The sequence below is a fragment of the Rhinolophus sinicus genome, chromosome 9 (assembly GCF_057876585.1).
Source record: "Rhinolophus sinicus isolate RSI-liver-muscle chromosome 9, RSI-T2T, whole genome shotgun sequence".
Taxonomy (NCBI): domain Eukaryota; kingdom Metazoa; phylum Chordata; class Mammalia; order Chiroptera; family Rhinolophidae; genus Rhinolophus; species Rhinolophus sinicus.
The window spans coordinates 39,604,398-39,626,965 of record NC_142509.1 but is presented as its reverse complement, the minus strand read 5'-3'; the positions used below and the strand labels follow the sequence as shown (position 1 = coordinate 39,626,965).

At 56.0% G+C, this 22,568-nt stretch overlaps 1 protein-coding gene across 7 annotated transcripts in view; it reads left to right on the top strand.

Moving 5' to 3' along the window:
• The first annotated feature begins 9 nt into the window (after positions 1-9).
• RIMBP2 (RIMS binding protein 2) overlaps positions 10-22,568 on the top strand; it is a 124,862-nt gene continuing 102,303 nt past the window's right edge. For 4 of the 7 annotated variants that reach the window (XM_074321028.2, XM_074321032.2, XM_074321023.2 and 1 more), the window contains exon 1: positions 508-645. The gene's annotated coding sequence lies outside the window, so the exon portion shown is untranslated. Of the gene's footprint in view, positions 148-507; positions 646-1,466; positions 1,585-22,568 lie in introns of those variants that run through there. The other 3 variants (XM_074321025.2, XM_074321027.2, XM_074321026.2) reach the window with 3 other exon arrangements.

Here is a 22,568-nt window from a genome sequence, read left to right as displayed (position 1 = left end):
GCCTGGCTCGTCCTCTCCGTCTCCTCCCGCGTTGCTAGGTACCGGTGGGTCTGTGCAACAGCCTGAACTTCTGGGGGGAGGAGGAGGACGCAGCGCTCTGTTTCCTCTTCCTTCTGGAAGCCTGGGGGACCAGGGAGCTGACCAGAGGTAAAGACCCCGAAGCCGGCGTCTTTCCACGACCACGTAATTCCTGGCAGTGGGGGGCATATAGCTCCGGGGCAGGGGCGAGCAGGGGGCGGGTTTCACCTCCTGGGCTGCAAGACCGGCTGCCGGCAGGGGAGATGGGCGCAGTTACCCACCGAGGGAGCCAGCCACACGAGCCCTGCTGGGCTGAGGCTGGCTGCTCCGCCTCCATTTCTGTCCCAGCTTCAGGCCACAGCTAAAGGAAGCTGGCAGCGAGGGGAAAGCCATCTTGTGTGCGTGTGTGCGTGTGCGTGTGTGTGTGTGTGTGTGTGTGTGTGCAAACACTGGCGTTTCAGAGGCGCTGCGCCCCGCTGCCTGGCGGCTGGTTCTCGCCCCCCGCGCCCTCCCCCTCCCCACCCCCTCGCGGCGCCCTCCCTCCCGCGCCCCGGTTTGTAATCTGACACAGTAGACTGCAGTTGTCTCCGCGGTGGCCGTCCGAGCCTTGGCACTGCTGCATGCAAGGTAGGCTGAGATTGTTTTTTTCTCCTAAAAATAGCCTCGCGTGCCCTCACCTTTCCGCACCCGGCTGCAGCGGCGTGGATCGCGGGGCCGTGGCCGGAAACTGCCCTGACAAAGTTTATTTCCAGCGGTTTGAGGGTGCCCTTCAGCAGGGGTCCAGGTGACGGGAGGCCGCAGCGGCGGGTCCTGGTGCAGGCGAGCTGGCCGCGGGGTCCCCAGGCCCTTGGCCCCGCTGCTGCTGCACCGCGCTGCTCGGTCCCGTGGATCCCATGGGCCCGTGTCCGAAGGGCAAGGCTGACCGTGCGGCTCTGCGGTGGGGTTTCCGCTCCCCTCCCACCCCAGCTTTGCAGAAATGCCCCTCTGGGCGAAGTTTGGCCGCACCCCAGTGCCTTCCTGAGCCCGTGATGTGATGTCTGATTGTCTCAGGTCTCAGCCTCTCGGGGCTTTGGACCGGGTCTTCCTGTGGGGTGGGGCTGGAGTGGGGGAGGGAATGTGCCCCCAAATCCAAGAGTTGGCTGTTCATCCACAGCTCGCTGGGCTCAGATGCCCGATGCACTGAGCGCGGAGCCAGCACGTAAAGAATTTGTCAATTCATGTCCCCCAGGCTGACTTGAATAATTTGTTTGTCAAAACAGATGTTCCCGGCAGAATGTGTGTGCGTGCGTGTGTGCGTGTGTGCCTGTGTACACGCAGCAGGCTATTTGCCCGGCAGACTCTCCCCTGCAAGCTGTATTTGCACCTGCACAAGAGGTGTTTACAGGACCACCTGCCCCCAGGGAAGTTGGCTTTGGGGGAGCCAGGGTGGGGCGAGGGTGTGGCTTGTTCTCCTGAAGCTGAGGCCTCTGTGGAAGCAGGTTGCTCCTATCCCCAGGGAGCCCACGCTGGCTGTCCCCACCAGTTTCAGGCTGAGGGCTGGGCAGTCGCAGGGTCTTCGGATGTTGGGTGAGTTCAGAGGTTGGGGGCTTGGGGAAGGAGAGGGAGGGTGCCAGGTCTAAGCTGGCATTTCCCTGCATCATCTCCTTTCACTTGAGAGACCCCACCTCATCAAGGGAAGATAAATGGCCCAGATGGGAGCGTGAGCTCACTCTGAAAATGGAAGGTTAGGTGGGAAGAGGGAGGCTGTGGAGGCCTGTGAGACTGTGTCTGGGGGGGGCATGGGGCACCCCTCCTCTGTGTCCAGTTTCTGAGCCAGGAGTGACTGGGCACCAGCGGAGGGGAAGTTCTTCAGGCTCACATCTTTTGCGCGGGGAGCAGTCTGGGGTCCTCTGGGAAATACCCGCCCCCCTTCCTAGACAGCGGCCCCTCTGCTTTCTCTTGGCTCTGCCGGAATCTCCTGGAATTGGTTTCTGTCCTGGGCCTGGCTGCTGGCACCTGTTATTTGGGGTTTTGTATCTCAGAGTGTTGTGTGGGCTCCTGGGATGTGAGTTCCGAGCCTCCAGGTGGGATGGTTGCTACGATCCTGGCTCAGTCCGGGCTCATGGCTTCAGTGTGGGGCTCGTGTGGGAGGAAGGCGGGCGGGGGCCCCTCTGCGGTGTGGGGTGACTGGGCTGTGCCCCGGGTCCAAGGCTGCACAGACGGCCATATGGCACTGTACCCAGGGCATGGAGCAATGCGTTTTGAGGTTATTTGGAGAAGTGGCTGGCAGCTGATATTACCACCTTCCCCTTCTGAGAAGATGGCAAACTGGGTCAGGGAATGGAAGGCTGGCATTGTCAACAACCCGGGAGGTGTTTGAACTTGAGGGGCTGGCCCCTTCCCCAGCGATAGGCTTCTGTGTCCGGCTCACCCCAGAGCATGTCTATGAAGACGTGTGGGCGTGGGCATGGAAAACCTTCCCCAAGTGAGGCCGAATGCACACTGGGCTGAAAACTGGCAAGGCAGAAACAAGGCCAGCGACCCAAGCCAGCGGCTCCCGCACGGTGGTTTCCAGTGTCACTTGCTGTGCTACATGCGTGGCTGGTGGCTGGGGGAGGACAGCCTGTGGCAATGGGTGTGAGCAGAGCCAGAGCCGAGAGACTCTGTTCACTCCCATTGCCTCCTCTGAGTGTTTGGAATGAAGGTTGAAGTTTCCATTGGAGCAGGGTTCTCAAATGTTAGCGGGCACCGGAGTCCCTGGCGGGAAACACAGTCTCTGACTGAGCAGGTCTGTCTGGGGCGCCCAGAGTTCACATTTCTCAGCTCCCAGGGGTCCCGATGCTGCTACCCAGGGACCCACTTTGAGAACCTCTGGGCGAGCGCAGGACCACAAGGTGCTGAAGTGTCTCTGGGAGGCGCCCTCTGTCCCCTCTGTCGCTGGTTGATGGTCATAAGTGAAGTGTGATGAAAACAGCACTCGCCTCTCAGCTGGGTCAGTCTCCTGAATGCTCACCCCTCCCTGTGCCAGGAGCCGCCTCCAGCATCTTCCCCAGGCTGCCGGCATTTCCCACGTCTGCTGGAGGGTTGGGGTCTGTGTGGTTCTGAGAGCCCGTGAGGGACTGGACTGGCTGTCCTGGTCTGTTACGGATGAAACAGAGTGACCGACACCAACTTCTAGAAAGTTCTGTCTTTGATTTCTCTGATTCCTTTTGGATTAGATTGTTCTATTCCATGACCCGTGCTCCCCCAGCTCTGCTTTCCGCTTCCATCCATTTGAAAAGCTATCTGGTCTTGTTATGGAGCCTGTTCCAGGGCTTGTCTGGGCTGCCTGCTGGGAGCTGCTGCCACTCTTGTTCCTGGTGCCTGGTTGCTGGGGGGCGGTATTCAGCACACTCCTGTCCCTACCTGCTGTCATAACTGGTCCCACCTTTCCTTTCTCTCCCCTTCCCTTCCCTCTCTTCTTTTCTCTCTCCCTTTCCCACGGCCTCTCTTTCTGTACCTCCCCTTCTGTCCCGCCCCACACGCCCTGTCCTTTCTCCATCATCAGCAACCCCTTCAACGTGTTTGCTGTGGAACCTTGAACTTCAGTGTAGGTAAGATGTTAGTGCTGTTATGTATGTCACTGTTCTGATAAGGACAAACCCCATTCTTCTCTAGACCTTGCTCTGGTCCCGTCTTTTCTCACGTGCCCTGTGCTTTACAATCTGTCTCGCCGCTGTGTGTACTTCTGGTTCGTTACTTCTAACCGCGGCGTAATATTCCGTCATATTCATGGACCATGTGGTGCCAGCCCGTTCCCCAGTGAGGGCCCGAGGCTGGCGACACAAACGGTGCTGCCACAGACGTCTTTGCGCGTGTCGCTTGTGGTCCTGCGTGAGACTCGTACCGAGTGCACCTCGGAAGTGGATTGCTGAATCTAGGGGCACGTCTGCTGCATCTGAGCAAGGTCTTCCAGGTGTACCCCTTTCCCCACGCCCTCACCAACACTGAGCACATCTGACTTTCTAATGTTCGCGAAATCCTCCTGTCCCCGGAGATCCATACTCCCTTTCTCCCTGAAGACGGTTGAGAGAGGGGGTTATAAGACCCTGCAGTTCCAAACCAGCAGCTGAGCGGGAGGCGGTGTGGAGATGGGCGGGTCTCCAGGTCCAGGTGACAGGCTTGCATCTCTTCAGAGGTGGGGAGAGGGAGGTATGTGAGACGGCCCTGCCTGTGTGTCAGGGCCCTGGGTAATGGGCCATCTTTGTGAATCAGGTGGGGGGTGCATTTGGCCCAGTCTCACATCGGCAGAGTTTCAAATTAACCCCTTGATTTCGGAAGCTGTGTTCTCAGTCACCAAGAACCACTGAGAAGACTTGAAGAAGGAAACATTTCTCATACAATTGTCTGTTACTGTGTCAGTCCTCCCAGGATTCAGTTCCTGGAAGGCAGCAGTTGTGACTTATTTATCTCTGTGTACTCAGCGATGAAGGCAGTGTGTTCACTTATTCATTCAACAAGCATCTGAATACTTATGAAATACTAAGTCGCATTTTAGGTGCTAGGCAGAGAACTGCAATCAAGATAGATGAGTCCCTGCTTTCCTGGGATTGTGTTTGTGTGTGTGTGTGTGTGTTAGACAGCAAGCAGGTGAATACATAACACAAGAGACGACCAGACGGAGGGAGTGCCATGCAGAGGATTACGACAGCCTGGTGCGAGACACTGTGACGAGGTGGCCCCGAAGGCTGCATGGAGGAGGCGGCATTGAAGCTGAGCCACGAGTGATGAGTAAGGGCCGGGCGTGCAGCTGCCAGTGTGAAGACCCTGAGTGTTTGAAGGAAAGAAGTCGCTCTCATGGGTTCAATTCTCATCAACTGCTGTGCAGGAGGTGCTGATGGGATGTGTGGGTGACGAGGGGCTGGAATCCCCAACCCTTCACTCGTGGACCCTCAGCGTCAGGCGTGAGCTCCCAGGGGCGTCTGGACAGCAGTGCGTGGGTACCATTTGTCAGCTCCATCCTAGGCAGTTGGGTGTGGGGGTCCCTCTGCCTGAAGTGCACACGCCCCCCGTTTCCCTCCTCCCTACCCCCAGGCAGTGCCACGTGGAGAAAACCTCATTGCTCTGCTTGTGGAATAGAGGCCTTCTGAGTGGGACCTGGCCGTGTTGCCCGCCTAGCAGAGCTGGCCTGGGACTTTGCTACGATGCCCTCCGAAGGGACACGCTTGGTGTCAAACCCAGCATATACTCTGTGATGACAATATTTAGAACTGGCCTCTGCAGCTGGTCCAAGGAGAGGGTTTCTGTCAGGGTGTTAATGGGTATTATTGACCCATTGCTTCTAAGCCTGAGAAACACTCCCCACCGCTCAGATCCGGTTGTGCAGAGGAAATGTGGCAACAGGTCTGCTTGCTTCTGTGTCCCCCCAAGGAAGCCGCCAGTGTCAGGATATAAAGTTCCGACTCAGGCTCTTTGAGGAGCTCGTTTCTCTGCAGAGCTCAGTTTCTGGGGCCCAAGGCTCTCACTGGGCTGGCTGCCTCGGTGGTGGGGCTGCTGTGGGCACAGGGACGCTGAGGAGCTTGGAGCTGAGCCCCTGGCCTCCGTCCTGTCCCCGCCTGGGCTTGGGGAACATGAGGGGGCTCGTTGGCTGACACCCCAGCACACACAGCCCCGCCCAGCCCCAGCGTACCTTCTGCGTCTCTAATCTGTTGTTTTTATTAGATGACAGCTTTTAGTGTTTATTATGAAAGTAATGACTGTTCATTGTGGGAAAGTTAGATCGAGTATCACAAAAACGGAAAGAAGAAAAGACATTATCATTCCTAATCCCATCACCCAGACACAACCATTATTAATATGGGCACTTTTTTCTCAGATTTTTCTCCATGAGGGATTTTTATGTAGTTAACGCTTTTGAATTGTGTGTTTTTTTTTAAAAAAACTTTACATGATAACATTGGCATTCTTCCATGGCATGAAAAATTGCCAAAACATCCTCTGGGGTGGCTACATGGTATTTAAACAAGGCTGACCCCCAGTTGACTGATGTCGCCATTTCATCTGTTTGCATTTTTCCCGTTCCTACACGTAATGGATGGCTATCGGCTCCAACCTATTGGTTTTCTGGGAGACACACGGGTTGGCCGTTGGAGGGTCGTGGGCTGAATTTTACAGCAGGTTTCCCACGGCACCGAGTCTCAGCCATAGAGTTAGATTACAACACGGTGACGGCCGACTCATTCTCCCTGTAAAACCTCCACCTGCTCCGAGCATGAGCAGTGCCACCCTCCAGTGACACCCTGGCTGGAGAACTGGGAGTCCCTCGGGACTTCTCCTGGCCCCCCCATCCAAACAGCCCCCCAGATCTGTTGGAACTGCTTGAATTTGTTCATGGCCAGATCCCCAGTGCCCAGTAAGTGGCTGGCATGTAGGAGGCGCTCAGTAAGGAATGAAGTGGCTGACGTGACACACTCCAGGATGGGCTGGGGGCACCTGTCGCCCCCAGACTCTGGGCAGTGCCCAAGCCGCCAGCCCTGGGTGTGGTTCCTTCTGTCCAGTTTGGGACCACGGTTTCGGCTGAGAATTAAATAAGGGAACCTGCGTAAACAGCTCTTGAGGCTGCAGATGCCGCAGAGCGGTCTGCTGGTGGCTGGGCGTCACCGGTGCTCTCCCTCTGACCTGCACAGCCCTGAGGCTGCGAGACAAGCACTGCTGCTCCTGAGACCCATTTGACAGATGAGGCAGTTGGCGCCAAGAGGCGGAGTGACCCAAGAACGCACAGCTGGGGAGCGACGGGCCAGATCCCAACTGGTCGGCCCAGCTCAGAGGCCGGTGCACCCACTGTGGGGTGACAAATGTGGAGGCGGCCGACCAGACCATGCAGTACCCAGCGGGACTCACATCTGTTCTGTGTGAGAATAAAAGCAAACAAAGTGCCAAGGGGAGCAGCCTGACCTGCCAGGCTGGAGAGAAGACCCTCGGGCAGAGGCTCACAGGGGCCGGGAGGGGCTGAGCCTGGGAGCGGGGGTCTCAGCTCAGGCCAAGGGCGCGGCAGTGGCCACAGTGAGAAGAAGTCAGATCTGGGATGTGAAGGGAACAAGAGGGAACAAATCTAGGGTGCAGCTCGACAGGGTCTGGGAAGCAGAAATGCTGGGGGTCGGGGGAGGAGAGACCATATGCAGGGGTACATGTCAGTTTCCAGCGGTGGTTCTCAGATCTTTTAAAAATACTGATGCCTATGGAAAAACAAAGTGCGGTCCATCCACACGATGGAATACCACTCAGCCCTGAGAAAGACAGACGTCTGATGCGTCCAGTGCCGTGGCTGGACCTTGGAGACACGGTGTTCAGTGAGAGAAGCAGACACAAAGGCCATGCGGTGTGTGGCTTCACTTATATGAAATGACCGGAAGGGGCAAATCCACGGAGAGAGAAGGCAGAACACTGGGCGGGCGGTGGGGGATCGGGGACCCCTAGCTAAAGGGTGCAGGTTCTTTCTGAGCGAAGAGTGTTTTGAAGTTGATGTGGTGATGGTTGCGTGTACCTGCGAATATACAAAAACCATTCATTGGATGAATGGGAGATACATGAATTACATCTCAGTAAACCTGTTTCAGAAACACTGCTGCCTGTGCCGCATCCCAGAGCACCTGCTTTGAGAGCCTGAATGTGCCCTGAATGCAGGTGCTTTTCAAGGGCTCCCGGGGACGGTGGCTACACTGGGCTTCCCTGGACGGTGGCCGTGCTGGGCTCCAGGATCTGTTCTGTTCCCTTCTAGTTCTCTGTGCAGCGTGTCCCCACTTGCAGGAAACCTGTCCTTCCCTGTCCCCGATGGCAGGGGCCGGCTCCCTTTGTCCTCCTGCGCTACGGCCTTCCTTGAGGGGCTCACGATTTGCAGGGCGCATGAATGCTTCAGGCCTGGGTGTCCGTCTCCTTCCCCGATGCTCCCGCCCGAGCCCCCTCCCCTGGAGGGCCAGGCTCTGCTAGGTGTGCGGATGGGGCAGGAGGTGTGAGCCAGGTGAGTGCATGTGTGTGGGTGGCGTGTGACCCCACCGGGTCTGTGGCCCTGAGACTGCCTTACTGTCTCCAGCGCAGCTTGTCCTAGCGTCTGCTGTTCCCCAAGAGCAGACAAGTGAACCTTGTCACTCACTTGAGGGTAAATTTGGTTGGTTGGCGTTTTCTTGGTTGTTCCGGGTTTCACACAGGGAATTTCTGTTCTGCGGGAGAGGAGGAATGTGCAGCGGGGGCAGTTTTGGGGGGGCAGGTTGGGGGGGCAGCTCAGGCGGCAGAGGCCAAGTCGAGCCTCAGCAGGACTGACCCACACGTGCCCTCCCCTGGGTGTCTGAGGTGTGGAGGTTCTGCGTGAGCGTGTCGGCGCCGTCCTGCCTCACTGGGGCCTTTGGTGCGTTCTGGATAATTCCACTGTAGTTATGATGGTTAGTCTGCACCACAGCTAATGATTATTGAGCCGTCCCTACGTTCAGGTGTCATATCGGTCACCTCGTTTCATCGTCAGAACGGCCCTCTAAGGCGGGCGCAGTCATGCTCCATGTCTTGCAGGGGAGGGGACTGAGACCCAGGGAGGTAAGTCACCTGCGCAAGTTCATGGTCCAGTGAGCGGAGCAGCCAGGATGAACTGAGCCTCTTTGGACGGAGCTCACGCCCCTGCCGTCACGCCACACAGCCGACGAGTACGCCAGTCTGTCCATGTGCTTCTCCCCGCCAGGAGCTGTGAGAGAAGTTTGTTCTGTGAGCCGCTTTGTCCAGAATGGCCTCCCAGGTGGCATTGGCTGTGGTTACAGAGCAGAGTCTTGAGCCAAACTGGCTGGTTCTGATCTTGGCTCTGCGATTTCCTAGCTGTGTAACCGCAGTTGCATTTTCTAACCTCTCTGGGCCTCTGTTTTCTCATCTGTAAAATGGGAGAACTGGTCTCTCTCTCTCCTCAAAAGATTGTTATGGAATGAGCGAATACAGGGAAAGCGCCAAGTATATAGTAAGCACTCAGATAATATTAGCTTCCTGTATGGTCACTCAGATGGAGAGGCTGCAGATGGGACGTTGTGACAAGTACAGGACAGGAACCATCCCAAGCAGGCCCTGGCAGGTCCTGATGGCTCAGTGCATGCTGACGATTGTTACGACCGCTGTTATTCTTGGACTCCAAACAGACCAGTCATTGAGATGGTAATGCAGTTAGTAGGCTGGTAGCAGTGGTCTCCAGTGGGACACGATCCCATGGACGGTGTGAATGGAGACCTTCTGTGTCCCTGACCTGGTGGGGCTGTTCTCTGTATGCTCTGCTTCTGCTCCACCGACTGACCCCACTGCACACTCCGCCGTCAGCATCAGTGCCCTCATCCACACAGCAGTAAAATATCACCTTCTCCCTGCTCTCAGTGACTTGGATGTTCAAGCAGCCGGGTTACATCCTGTGGCAGGTCATTTGCAGAAATAGCCTCGTGGAGCTGTGGCTTGGCTCACGTGTGGCTTCTGTATTACATGCTGGCCACTGCGTTGACCTGGGTGGTGGCTCCTTTAAAAGCCTGGACCCCTGGCTTAGCTCAGGTTAGAGTCAGGCTTAGCATCCGACTGTCCACAGCCGTTAGCTAAGGCGTCCATGGCACTGGTCCTGTGGTTTGTTCTGTCTCTCATCTGCTGGGCACTGCAGCCCAGAGGTTTTATAGACACCTCTGCAGTGGTGGTTCTTGTCTATGAGCAGAGCTGCCTAAAATGTGTGGGAGGGAGACGTGTGCACGAGTGGCAGTGCGTGTCACGTGACCCTGCACTGGTTGAGAAGCTCCGATGAGACTGGCTCAGGCCTCCCTTTGTCTCAGCTCAGACCACGCGGCCTCCTGCAGCGCGTGTGGCCGGCAGCCGTGCCCAGCGGTCTGGGAGGACAGGTCTTCCTCAGGCTGGTGACCCGGGCCCTCTGGCTCCTCCGGGCTACACGGCAGCTCCAGGCAGAGGGGGGAGGAGAGGCACGGCCGGTTCCCAGCACAGACACAGCAGCCAGCACAGTTAAGGGCACTGTGGATTTGTCGTCAGCCAGGGGTGCCCCAGTGACGGGGGGATGGCGACACGGTGGGTGCAGGGCTGGCTATTCCAGGCCCCGCCCCAGCTTGATTCTGTGGCCCACAGTCACGGAAATCACACATGGGGGCACGGAGCCCCCTGCTCCCCAGAAGTAACCGGCTCTGGAAAGCACAGGGTGGCTGCCCCAGAAGCCCTGTGTTCTGGTCTCCGTTTTGTATTAATGGGCCACGGGGCTCAGGCGGGGAACTTCACGTCTCTAGACTTGGTCTCCACGCCTCCAAAGTGGGGGTGCTAATGTCACACCAGCGTTTCCCAAACTTGGGTTCCGCGGGCACCGTCTCCTCCCGTGTTCCCGTGTTCCTGTGTGTGTGTGTGTGTGTGTGTGTGTGTGTGTGTGTGTGTGGAGTGTGCTTCCGGCGTTCACCGCACTCGCTCATCCCTTGAGCTGGTTGGATGGTCTTTCTCCCTGTTCCTCTGAATGGCAGTGTCGTCATTTCTTTTTGCCCTCGTCGTCGGAACCCGTGCTATTACTGACTTAATATCTTTTTTTTCAATGAGCTCATTTTCCTTTTAAAGACATTTATGTAGGCTAAAAATAAACAAATGAAATGTTCTGTGATTACCATAAATGAAATCTTTGTATCCTCTTAGATGAAGTCAGCCTAAAAAGGAAGACAGTGAAACTAGAGAAGTCTAACCATTTCCATCCAGCGCCCGCTGTGCCTGCCTGGGCCGGGGTGAGGTCCGCCCCCTTCTGACAAGGGGTGGGTAGTGGGCACTGGGGCAGTGTGAGGACACTCCAGCACCCGTTACGCCTCCTCCTGGAGGACTCGTGGAAGAGGATGGAAACCAGTAATTTCTCACTCGGAGTTAATGTTTTTAACGGCACCCAAATAATAACAACAACCACTGTACCATGTACCAGCCAACGATGGTGTCGGCTCGGCTGTGGCCCAGCCACGTGTGAACACTTTGCAGACAGTAGCTCATTGACTCTTCCCAGCGGCCCCTCAGGAGGCTGTAGTGGGCTGTGTGTGCCCCCCACCCCTGGCACTGTGACTGTTAACCTTGTGTGACAAAACCATGACTATGACCTGGATGGCGAAAGGTATGGTTAAGGGACAGGTCTTCCGAGGTGGCCTTATCCGAGATGGTGCTGGTGGGCCGTAAATGCAGTCCCTGGTGCACAAGAGCGAGCCAGGGGGCCTGTGACACAGACTCACAGAGGAGGAGGAGGCCACGTGGCCAGGAGGCAGAGACTGCGGTGATGGTGCACTAGCCGGGGACCTCCTGGCACCCCCAGACGCTGGAAGAAGAGGAGGGGTTCTCCCCTAGGGCCCGGGAGACCTGTTTCAGATTTGGCATCCAGATCTGTGAAACAGTGAGTTTCTGTTGTTCTGAGCCACTCAGTTTTGCTGTAAGTTGTTACAGCAGCTACAGGAAACTCCTACTGTCACTGTTGTGTAGGCACAGAACCCGAGACACAGAGAGGTGAAGGAATTAGCCTGAGAGCACACAGCAGGGGGTGGCAAACCAGGGATTTGAACCAGGCGGCGACCCCTGGAGTCTGGGAGTCTTAGCCGTCCCCCAGGCTGCACACGCAGGACCGGCTTGTACTTGTAAACACTCTGGAGGAGCAGCGGCACTCAGGGAAAGTTGGTGCACAGAGCCCAGGGTGGGGGCAGAATCCCCTGGAGGTCTTTTAGAAGGCTCCTCCGGAAATGGACGCTCCACAGGGCAGACGATGATGGCTGGATTTAAAAGCTGCCATTTGCGGTACATTTGTTTATTTTTCAAACTAGAGGCGGGGAGCTCCTCTTTCCGAAAGCCTGGGTAGAGGGGGCTTGGCAGTGACCAGGAGTCAGCAGAAGCTTTTTTTAGGCCAAAGCAGCGGTTTCCCCCCCCTCTGCCTGCTCCCTCCCAGCCCGGGTCCCGGGGCCGGAACCTCCAGAGGGAGGGAGCTCCGGTGGGCGTTTCGGGCTCATTGGCGAGGGCGGTGTTGAGGAGGCCTTCCCACTGTTCCTGCAAACCCCACAAAGGTGATGGGTGGCTTCTCCATCTCGTCACTGAGGGACGCCTGCCTGCTCACCAGCTGTGGGGTCTGGGCCACGATTTCCCCCCTTGCCACTATGTCATGCCCTCCCTCCCTCTCTGCATTTCCCAGGCTGTTCAATCATGGCTGATATTTTTCTTTCTTCTCTCCCAGGAACCTCCATTTCAAAACAACCACACACAAATCCCCCAAATACTCCACATGTTAACGTTGTCAAATCTTACTCAAAATGTGGAATAACAATGCCCCCTCCCCACCCCCGGCAGAGCCAGCTTGCTTGTAGAAAGCTAATCAGGGGCACGTGAGCACTAATGCTTCACAATCTCCTGGGACCTGACCCAGCGCCAGGCCCAGCGCCAGGCTGGCCGGCCCCAGGGGACAGTCCTGCTTCCCAAGCCACAGGGACCAACGGGGGTGGGGTGGCTGGGGAAGAGGATGGTGGGTGGCAAAAGGAACGTTTGCTCCCTGCTTTAAAAAGACGGATCATTGAAAAGCACCATTCCTGCCTGAATCCTAAGTGTATGTTTCAAACACAGATGTTAGGTGATAATTTTCTTATTAGATACCTGGGCGGCCTGTGTGTAAGTGAAGGGGACCTGGACACGCCCTGGGCGGTGAGGGGCCCTGTGTGACGCGTAGTGGTGGCTGCAAACGGCAGACAAGGAGGGGGTACAAGTGGCAAGCCTCCTGTTCCCGGTTAGCGGGCCTCCCCTGCAGCCGTTCTACTCGGCTTCTCGGCAGGCGGTGACCAGTGACCTGCCAGCCTTGCTGGGAAGATCCTGTCGTAAGGAACTTCTCCGGGCATCTCACGTACATGCTCCTGAAATGAGTGAGTGGCTGGAACTCACAGTCGCATTGACCGTCGAGCACAAAAGGAGAAGTGGATGGTTAGGGGGCCAGGTCCACACGCGGCCGGTCGTCTCCTGAGCTCTGCTTTCTTTATTCCATTGAATTTCCACAGAACCACATCAATTCTGGGTTTTGGGGGAGAAAATAGAGTCACCAAGAAATTAACTTGTCCAAAGGCCCATAGTTGGTAGCGGGAAGGCCAAGTTCCGTTCCAGATTGTCTGAGCCCAGGGCCTTCTCTCTCTTAATCGATACGCAGGGTTCTCCCTGGAGAGGCCGACAGCCCGAGAGGTTCTTGGAATTCCAGAGGGGACAGGAAGGGCACATGGTCCCCGCCTCCCCCCCCATTCATACCTATTTTCTCTCCAACTCCCTGATCACATACGCAAGTGTTTCATTGCTGGTTGTGGTGGCGGTGATTTTGGAATTTACCCAAAACCATTGCGACGGGTTCAGCTGTAGATGGGAGTTTCCTTTCCACTGTAACACCCACAGTCAGCCGTCTCAGTCTATGAAGAGCGGTTGTTCTGTGAACTGGGAGCCATGGGAATTTCTTGTACTGGATGATTGGCTGAAATCAGCTGGGACCCGGGACGGTGTTGTCACGGGACCTCTTCTGTGCTATGTTATTGGGGGGCCTTTGCTTGCGATGCTCCTGACCCCCTTCTAGTACATGTGAAGGTCACACGTGCGCTTAGCAGGGCCGAGGGCTGTGTGCGGGGCAGAGGTGCCCCAGGTTGGAGAGGACATGGGCGGGGCAGGGGCGTGGTGCAGCAATCTGTCCCCCCACTTGTTGGATTTTAGGTCAGTTGTCACTAGTTCTGCCCACTGAGCTCAAGGATCCATTATTAAAAGACATACCACGATTTGGAAGAAAAAATCAGGAAGAAAAACAAATTCTGTCGCTGCCCATCAAATACGAATGCTTTGGGTTTGGGTGCCTGAAGGGATTAGAATAAGCTGACCTGTCACCGCTTCAGAAACCGCGGCACTGTGATCAGTGGCTCACTGAGCCGAGCGCCAGAGCACGATGGCACCATGGCAGGCCCGTCCTAACAGCAGCCCGATGTGAAGTGCGCCCTTCAGTGACCCCTGGGACTCTTCTGCACCCCCCACCGTGAGCTACCGACTTCTTAGCTACTCTTCCTCTTCTTCGTGCCTCTAAGGGGTGTGTGACGGCCTGAGTTGTGTCCCCAGAATTCCTATGTTGAATCCCTCACTCCCAGGACCTCAGGATGTGACTGTACTTGGAGATGGGTCTTTGAAGAGGTGATGGAGGTTCGGTGATGTCACCAGGGTGGGCCCTGATCTCGTACGCCTGGTGTCCTTATACGAGGAGATCTGGACGCAGAGGCCAGCGATGTGGGAACCCAGGCACGACTGCACGAGGACACGGGGAGAAGACGGCACCTGTACGCCCAGGTCGTCGGGGCGCCGGCGCACAGTGGGCCTTCTCGCCTCCTGCGGCCCGTGGGTACGAGGGTGCATGTCAGTTAGGGTTAGGCTCAGCTGCAGGTCAGAGAGCGCAGTGCCTCAACCAAGGGAAAGGCTTCTGTTTTTGTGGCGTAAACAATTTGGCTGTGGGAGATGCAGAGCGTCCCGGGCTGTGGTGGCTGCACGGAATCGCTGAGACTCAGGCGTGATGCTCTGTCATCAGATGCCAATGGTCTTCATGCTCTTACGATGGCGCTGGCGCGCCGGCCAGTGTGCCTGCCTTCCAGGCAGGAAGGAGGGGAATGGAGGAAGGGCAAGGAAAAGAGAGTGACCACAAATCCCCCCTGTAACGAGCTGCCTTGAGAAGCCCGTTCGGGGACTTCAGCTCACACCTCATTGGTCAGACCTGCCAGGTGTCCACCCAGCCGGCACCAGAGCTGGGAGAGGTGGCTGTTCAGCTGGGCCATTTCCACCTCCAATAAAACGAAAGTTGTGTGAGAAAAGAGGGTAAAATACGTGCTGGGTTCACCCCAGTGAGCTTCAGGACGCCTGCTCTCCTCACCCCTGGACATTTATTTCCGGTCCTGCGCCTCTCTTGTGGGGGCCGGAAGCAGATTCTCCAGACAGTCCTGAGGCTCCTGGCAGTGAGCCTCACGACTTCTAAAGGGGGTGCGTACAGGACAAATAAACACGCTTTTTGTGGTTGACCTAGTTTCACTGGGGTGATTCTCTCACAGGTTGTCACTGTGCGAAAAGTGCGTGTGTGTGTGTGTGTGTGTGCGCGCTCAGATTTTCCCCAATCATCTTTGCCAGGAAAAGTGCTGCTTGGGAGTGTTATCCTCGTGCCACTTCATCTATTAGCCGCCCTGTTGGCTGGGGGTAAAAACGTCTTGTTACGTGAGCCCCTTCAGTGCTCACGCTTCTGTGATTGTGGATTGTTTTAGGATTGGAGTTGCAAGAAAAAGTGGAAAGATGAATTCAGAGATAACCCTCTGCATTTTTCTTCTTTTATTCACTCACTCACTCACTCCCTCACTCAGTGAATCAGAGTTATATGGCCCCTGCACGCTGGAAGATACGGTCACAGCACAGGAAGCCGACAGCCGAGAGGGGACGGACACGTGTTCTGAGAAGTGCTACTGCGAGCATGTGGGGGTCAGCGTGAGGCTTCGGGGGGAAGGTTCCGTGTTCAAATCATGTCTTCGCTGCTTGCTCCTGGAGTGACCTTCACTCTCAGCTTCCTAAAATGCAGACGACAATAGTTCCTAACGATTAACAGTATATTATTAATAGTATATATTCATAGTAGTTCCTAATTACTAATAGTTCCTCACTGAAGTATGTGCTGTTCTGTTCCATTCATTCCACCTGTTCCATTCTATCAATCACATTCCATCTCTTCCCATCCAACCCCTTCCCAACCCACCCCATCCCATTTTAATGGAAAAATGGTGTAAGACCTACTCACTTGACTCCGCGTCCGACCTGTCAGGACTTGACGTTTGGACAGCGCTTTCCTAGACTCTCACTCAGCAGCTGGGGCGAGGCTGGAAATGGGTGGGGCTGGGCGTCATGAGAGGCTGCCCGGTCAGGAAGTGGAAAAAGCCTCGCCTGGAAGGAGGCCTCCAGGGTCTGGGTAAGATTTATCTCTGTGCCTTTAATGGTTTTTAATTAAGGTTTAATAAATAAAACAGAGAACAGAGAGCTCATGCAATCATTCTTCATTCTCCGTTGCTCCACGGCAGGCAGTTAGAGGCTTGGTGGTAAACAGGCAGTGGGAGGGGCAGGCGGGGTGGGGGGGAGGCCTGGCAGCCCCCCCAGGGGAGAGCTGGGCGTGTGCGGCCGCCCCCGCTGGGCCTGCGGGGAACTGTGGGGCCCAAACTCTTCGGGTCCAGATGACGGTCTGTTTCAAGTCCCATTGCATTGGGGACGCCCCTTCTCCCTTCCCGCCTGCCCCACGAGGCTGCAGCATGACGGCTTCCGGCTGTGAACTCTTGTGGCTCTCAGGTAGTCGCTCCTTCCTTCTGCTTACGTGGCAGGTGTGACGAGAGGGGCGGGTCCCCACTGCACCCCTGCCCTGCGCACCCTGCACTGCTCGGCCCTGTATGCCCGCCCGCTCATTTGTTCCTCACAGAAACCCCTGCGTGTGGTTTGTGGGGGACATGGGCCCCAGGGATTTGCCCAAAGCACTATGTTGTAGTGGTTTTTCCAAAAATGAAACATGTTGGGGTGACATCGGTTAATGCCCTTACGTAAGTCACAGGTGTGAACGTTCTGATACAACGTCCATGAGCCCAGCTCCCGCGGTCATGGCTCCTTCCGTTGTCACCTGGTGTTTGTGCAGCACTCAGAGTCCGTCACGATCGTGAGTTCGGTCTGCGGGTTGTCACTGGTGTGCTTCAGAGAGTGGAGGGGAAGGGACACGCCACCACACTGCCCACGGTTCCAGGTCAGGAAAACTGTTTCGGGTACTCGGGCCGCCTGCCGCGGGGGTTGCCTGCCTCAGTTCAGGAAGTTTCCACCGTCCAGTTGAGACATTGGAATTGGGGGTGGGGGGAGGCTGGTGCGTGGGGGCCTCACGGTAGCTCTGCTGCCTGTGAGCCCTGAGGGAGGCATCTGGCCCCCATTGTGGGGTCTGTCCTTAGAATGTGGGGTCCCAATGCCCTGGCCTTTGCAGGCCACCTGCCCCTTGGCACCAGTTCCAGGCACAAAGGGAGGCCTTCCCACCCCCCCCGTGAGTCCCTCTAACTCAGGGTCCTTGAGGCAGAACCCCTGCCTGGCATCCTTGGGGGATTCTAAGGGTCACCTGAGGTGATGGAGGCATGCCTGGAAGCCAGCCCTCCGAGTCACGGACGGGGCTGCTGTCGAGGGAAACACGTTTGTCCCTAAGTATGTCCTGGGCTCCTACTGTGGCCAGGCCCTTCACCACACGCCAGGGACCACAGCCACCAGGCAGGTGAGCTTGCATTCTTGAGGACGAGACGGATAGAAGCACTGAACTCTATCCTTCAGACGGACACGTGCTGTGAAGACTGAGACGTGGGCGTGACCGGCATGGGCTGCAGTGGGGCCTTCAGAGAGTGAGGTCTGGACAGAAAGCAGGGCAGTGGGAGGGCCCCACCATGCACAGATAAGGGGAAGAGTGCTCCAGAGTGTTCTAGAATGTTCCATTTCCTCCCCGACATCAGGAGCGAGCTGGATGTGTTGGAAGAATGACCCAGTCAGTGACTGGAAGGCAGTCCGGTGGGGACAGGGGTGTGAGAAGAGGCTGGTGGGTCAGGCCTTTGGATCCATGGTACTGAGCGTCCATTCTCTCAAATGGGCAACAGGAGGTGGGGGGACGCCATGAGTGCCCGTTCCCAGTAAGGGCCTGTGTGGTTGCTGGGCTTGGACAGTTAGGAGTCCGCTGCAGGAGTCCAGGCAGGAGGGCTGGCCGGCCAGGCTGGGAGGGGAGGGACGCCGCTGAGAAGGCAGCAAAGCCTGGTGGAACGCTCACAACCTCACAGCTGTCTGCCGACTTCCTCAGCGTGCCCCTCCTTCCCTCAGAATGAATCACACCTGGTCGGAGAGGGCGGGGTTGCACCCTTGGGCTCGGTCCATCTGGTCTCATGGCAATGACTTCCTAAAATCCCATTTCACTTTGCGCGCTCTTTTAATTCATTTGTGGACCCGTGTCGGGGCCTGACGCAGGCATTTGTCAAGCCTGTGGGGGCTCGTCCCTGCAGCTCAGGCCTGAGGCGTGCCCCGTGCTCCGTCACGGAGCCCACGCCAGGCAGCTCACGAGCTTGCTTAGTGACGGCGTGTGTTTGTTTCCACATGTGGATATGGTGCAACGTGTCTCTGCACGATGCGCGTTTCTTAATTTGTACCCTTTTTCCTTCTTACCTTCCCGTGTTGCCTAAATTGTCTTATGTGTAGAAAGCATTGCTTTTAGTTTCTATTTATCTGTTTTGTTCAATGTCCGGTCAGCTGGGGACTTTAGTAGAAGAAACAGACATCAAGCAAAAGGAACAGCATGGAGCCTCAGGAACAAAGGTCTGCACCCCCCCCCCCCCCACGTTCCTTGTGGAAAACATCACAGCCCATAATGTGCAGAGATGATGACACATACATGCGTGTGTGTGTGTGTGACCCGAGGAAGGCTGTCTGATAGTTTCATTTGACGCAGGTGAGAACGTTCAAGGATTAGCTGAAAGGAAGGAAGACACGTGCTGTCGTGCTCGGTGGTGGTTTTGTCGGGAAGCTGGTTTCTACCCAGCACACGTCCAGGTCACAGGCGAGTCCTCGCACCTGCCGTGTGTGTGTCATTTATCCGCAAACAGGTTCATGGCCGCTGCCCTCTCTGCTTCTCGCTGCTCTTCCCCCCCCCTCCTGTTCCCCCTCAGGCCCCCGGCTCCCTGCTCCCTCCCGAGCACCCTCCTTTCTCCTCCCCACCATCTCCAACCATCTGGTTCCCAGCCCCCGGCTGCGAAGCCCCTCGGGTGGCATCCCGCCAGCTGGCAGGTGACCCTCTGGCTTGTCGAGTGCTGTTGGAAGATGGGGCCCTGGCTCCCGATAGCCCCGAAGTGCCTGGTGACGGGCAAGCTGGCGTGCTGAACGCCGGGCCGCGGGCGCCCTGGGCTGGGCCGGTGGCTGTGCCAGACACTTGTCCCTCCTCAGAGGCTCCCCTTGGCAGACGCAGCCGTCTCCTGGCCCAGCGATGGCATCAGGCTCAGCAGGGACTCAATGTGCAGTCACGCCCGGCCTCCTTCCCACAGCAGGTCTGGCTCCAGGACTGGACGCTCGGTCCCTCATTCGTTTGTATTTCCTTCTCAAGTGGGGTGAACGTGCTGCTGGGCTCAGGGTCCTGTGGGTACAGCATTTGCAGTGCCCTGCGCCCTAAAACAGCCCGTGACAGGTGTGGGGTGTGTGTGCTTCACATGGCCGACAGGATGTTAAGATGCAGGGATGCTGCTTAGCCACTGTCTTGATCTGAGTGACACGAAGAATTTGTGATGGGTGTCAAACAAGAAACAACCTGGGCCTTGGAAGGAGGGACTTGGGTTGGAAGGATTCTTTCCAGGGGCAGCCGCGGGGCCTCTGTAACAGGCGGGCGGGTGGTCTGAGTGCGGGATCTGCAGCCGTCTCAGGTCGGGCAGCTGGGTTTTCCTTTTATAGGGGGGAGTAAACAAGGCTTGGAACTCTTTTTCTGGGATGGCCATCAGAGCTGTCGTCGTATTACCCTGGATGTCCTGAATGATGATGCTTCTGTGCCCTTTTCTACGCTGGCTGGGCCTTAGCGGACATGCAGGATGCAAACTGATGAAGAGGGAAGAGCATCCTGCCTGGGGAACAGCCCAGACCAAGGCGTGGGGGAGAGAAGTGGGTAACGAGACGTGTTGGACAGGTGGAGACGGGGTAGGACGGGGAGGCAGCGGTGGGCAGACGTGTCACAGGTGAGAGCTGAAGCATCTTTGCGCGTGTGTGCCTGCCGCCTCCAGCTTTTACCTCGGAGCAGCTCGTGTTTTTTCAGGGCCCAGGACTGAGCAACAAGCACTCTGTGGCCCCCGGCCTGTCGGCAGGACCCTCCCTGGTCGCCATGTTGGCCTCTCCCTGCACAGACGCTCCCTGGGAAGGAGCCGTGGTTACTTCTCATGAAATGGTCCCAGCTTGGCTCCCACGTGGACTCAGGGAGACCATAAGAGGCCGTTGAGGCCCTTGCCTATAAATATTTAAATGGCGGTTCAGCTTTCAGACCAAGCGCGTCAGTGGCAAAGACCAAGCTTTCTGACCTTTTGTCAATTTACTCAGTGAAATATGATTCTCCTGCTCTCCTTTTTCCCCTCAAACTGTTGTTGTTTCCTGGTGTCTTCAGAGTTGAAACGGCTGCGTGTTCTCCCAGTGCAGAATGAAGAAGACGCAGTGTCTGTGTCTCCTGTGGACATGTAAATGCGCGTAGCAGGACGCCCGTTCTTGCCTGCAGAGCTGGCCTTGTCACTCAGAGCTGCTGTTCCAGAACCAGAGGCACAGGGCCAGCCCGAGGCAGTGGGCAGTGCAGCGTTGTTGAATTGGTTGGAGCAGGATTCAGGGACCCTCGCAGTCAGGATGTGTGCCCTGCGGTCATGCTGGTTCTCCCTGCGCCCCGGCTGAGCTCCCCAGGCTGCCGGCCGCTGGCTCCTGGGTGCGCTGGCCTGCTTCCTGTTCCAAAGCCGCTCTCCTGAGCTGGCAGTTACTAGTGCAGGAGCGGGTGGGGGAAGCAGTCAGGCGCCTCGGGGGTCAGCATCACATGGCAAACACTCTGTGCTCCTTAACATGTGTGTTTGAAATATGGTTCGGCTCAAGCCAGCTATTCATTTTCTGATTTGGAATATTGTCAGCATCGGCATGTTTAAAGCAAGATAAAATATATACCACAGGGAGATTTACAGAGCAACACACTGGGGACGTCCGATGGGGAAATCACGTGCTCTGTGAGACAGTTAAAGCTATTAGGTGGGACAAGAGGGACGCGGGGACATAATGAAACGCCATTTGCACCTGCTGCCCTGCCAAACCCTCTCCACAAGGCTAGTGTGTCCCTGTCCCCTCGGATGAAATCGCACATCTGCCTTTTGACTTTTCTCATCCGTGAACATCCCTCTTTGTCCCCCGAGCAGCGTCACTTTGATTATCAGACTATCCAGCCCCACGTCCAGCCTCACTTAAACTTGACCTTTCCCTGTCTCCCGTCTGGGCCTGGTTTGGTCGAGCGCCTGCAATGTGTATATAAGGGGTTGCCGCTTCTCTGTTTTCCTGGCTGGCATTTGTCCTTATTTGTGTGAATGCTGCTGCTGACCGCACACTCCTGGAGGGCAGGGCCGTGCTGGCTGGCTGCCGTGAAGCCTCGGTGCCTAGCAAAGCAGGCCCTGGTGCCAATACAGGACAGAATACCAGGGTCAATGCCATGCATTCAGCAGCTGAGAATAGAGACTCCCCCCTCCCCACATTTGATCACTGGGTGTCATAGAAACACGTGAGTGTTATGTATTTAAAAATTGCCGGGGGGGAGGGGAGGTCAAAGAGAAACACAAAACTGCAAGACTCTTTAGAAATTAAAGATAACAAGACCCCATATGCTAAGATCACCAAGCTTTTTCCGGAAAGGACCAGGTAGTAAATATGTATGTTCACTTTGAATGCTATGCAATTGCAATTACTTAACTTTGTGGCAAGACACTAAAGCAGCCACAGATCACATGTCAATAAGTGGGTGTGGCCACGTGCCACCAAAACTTGATTTACAAAAGCTGGTGGAGGATCATAGTGTCCTGACTCTTGCTACATAGCAATACCCAAGATTATTGCAAAGCTATACGCAGGAGAACATAGTTTTAGATCCTCTTATTTTCAAAACAGTATTAAAAACATAAATTAACCAAAGCATTGAACAGTAGAAACTAGAAGATGACCAACAAAGCAGAAGCAGAAGGAAAGAGGGAATAAAGGGAAAAGGGGAGACTAATGAATCAGGGAACAACAGGAGAACTGGCCAACAACCTGAAGGGTTCGTTCTTTCCACAAATGTTAGAAAATAAAATGTTTTTGCTTTGTAAACATGGTGCTTGTAACCGCAACCTTTCAGAAAGTTGTCACTGCTCAGACGCAGGACTTTGTTCAGCCTCTCCCTGGGGAGTACAGCCGGCACTGCTGCTCCTCTTTGGAAGTGCAATCATCCTACAAATGTTTAATTCCAATTTACAGACACGAGACGTCAGAAATCCTTTACTTAAGATCGTCAGAAAGGGCTGATTCTTTGAAGGGATGAATAGAAAGAAAAAGACTCAGCTAAAGGCTATTTCCAGGTTCCATCCAGGTGAACTTTGGTCTCCTCACCTGGGTCCCTCACTGAGCTGTTCCATGGCCTGGGGAGAATGCCCAGCCCCAGGCCTGACGGTGCACCATCTGGGTCTGAACTCTGCCTCCTCTTCTTCCTCATGTGACAGTGAATAAGTAACTCAACCTCAGTGTCCTTCCCAGTTTCCTCCTCTGTAACATGGGACTGACGGTGTTACCTGCTGAATAGGGGCCGGTGAGGGCGAAAACACTGAATGCATTTAATAGGCTCAGAAGTCTGCCTGGTGCCTCCGGGAGACCTCGGTGAAGGCCCGCCAGGTCCCTTGTAGCCATCACCACACTGCCTGTCTCATCAGTCACACATGTCACTTGACCATTTCCTTGTTTTACACCTGTTCTTCTGAGCACACGGA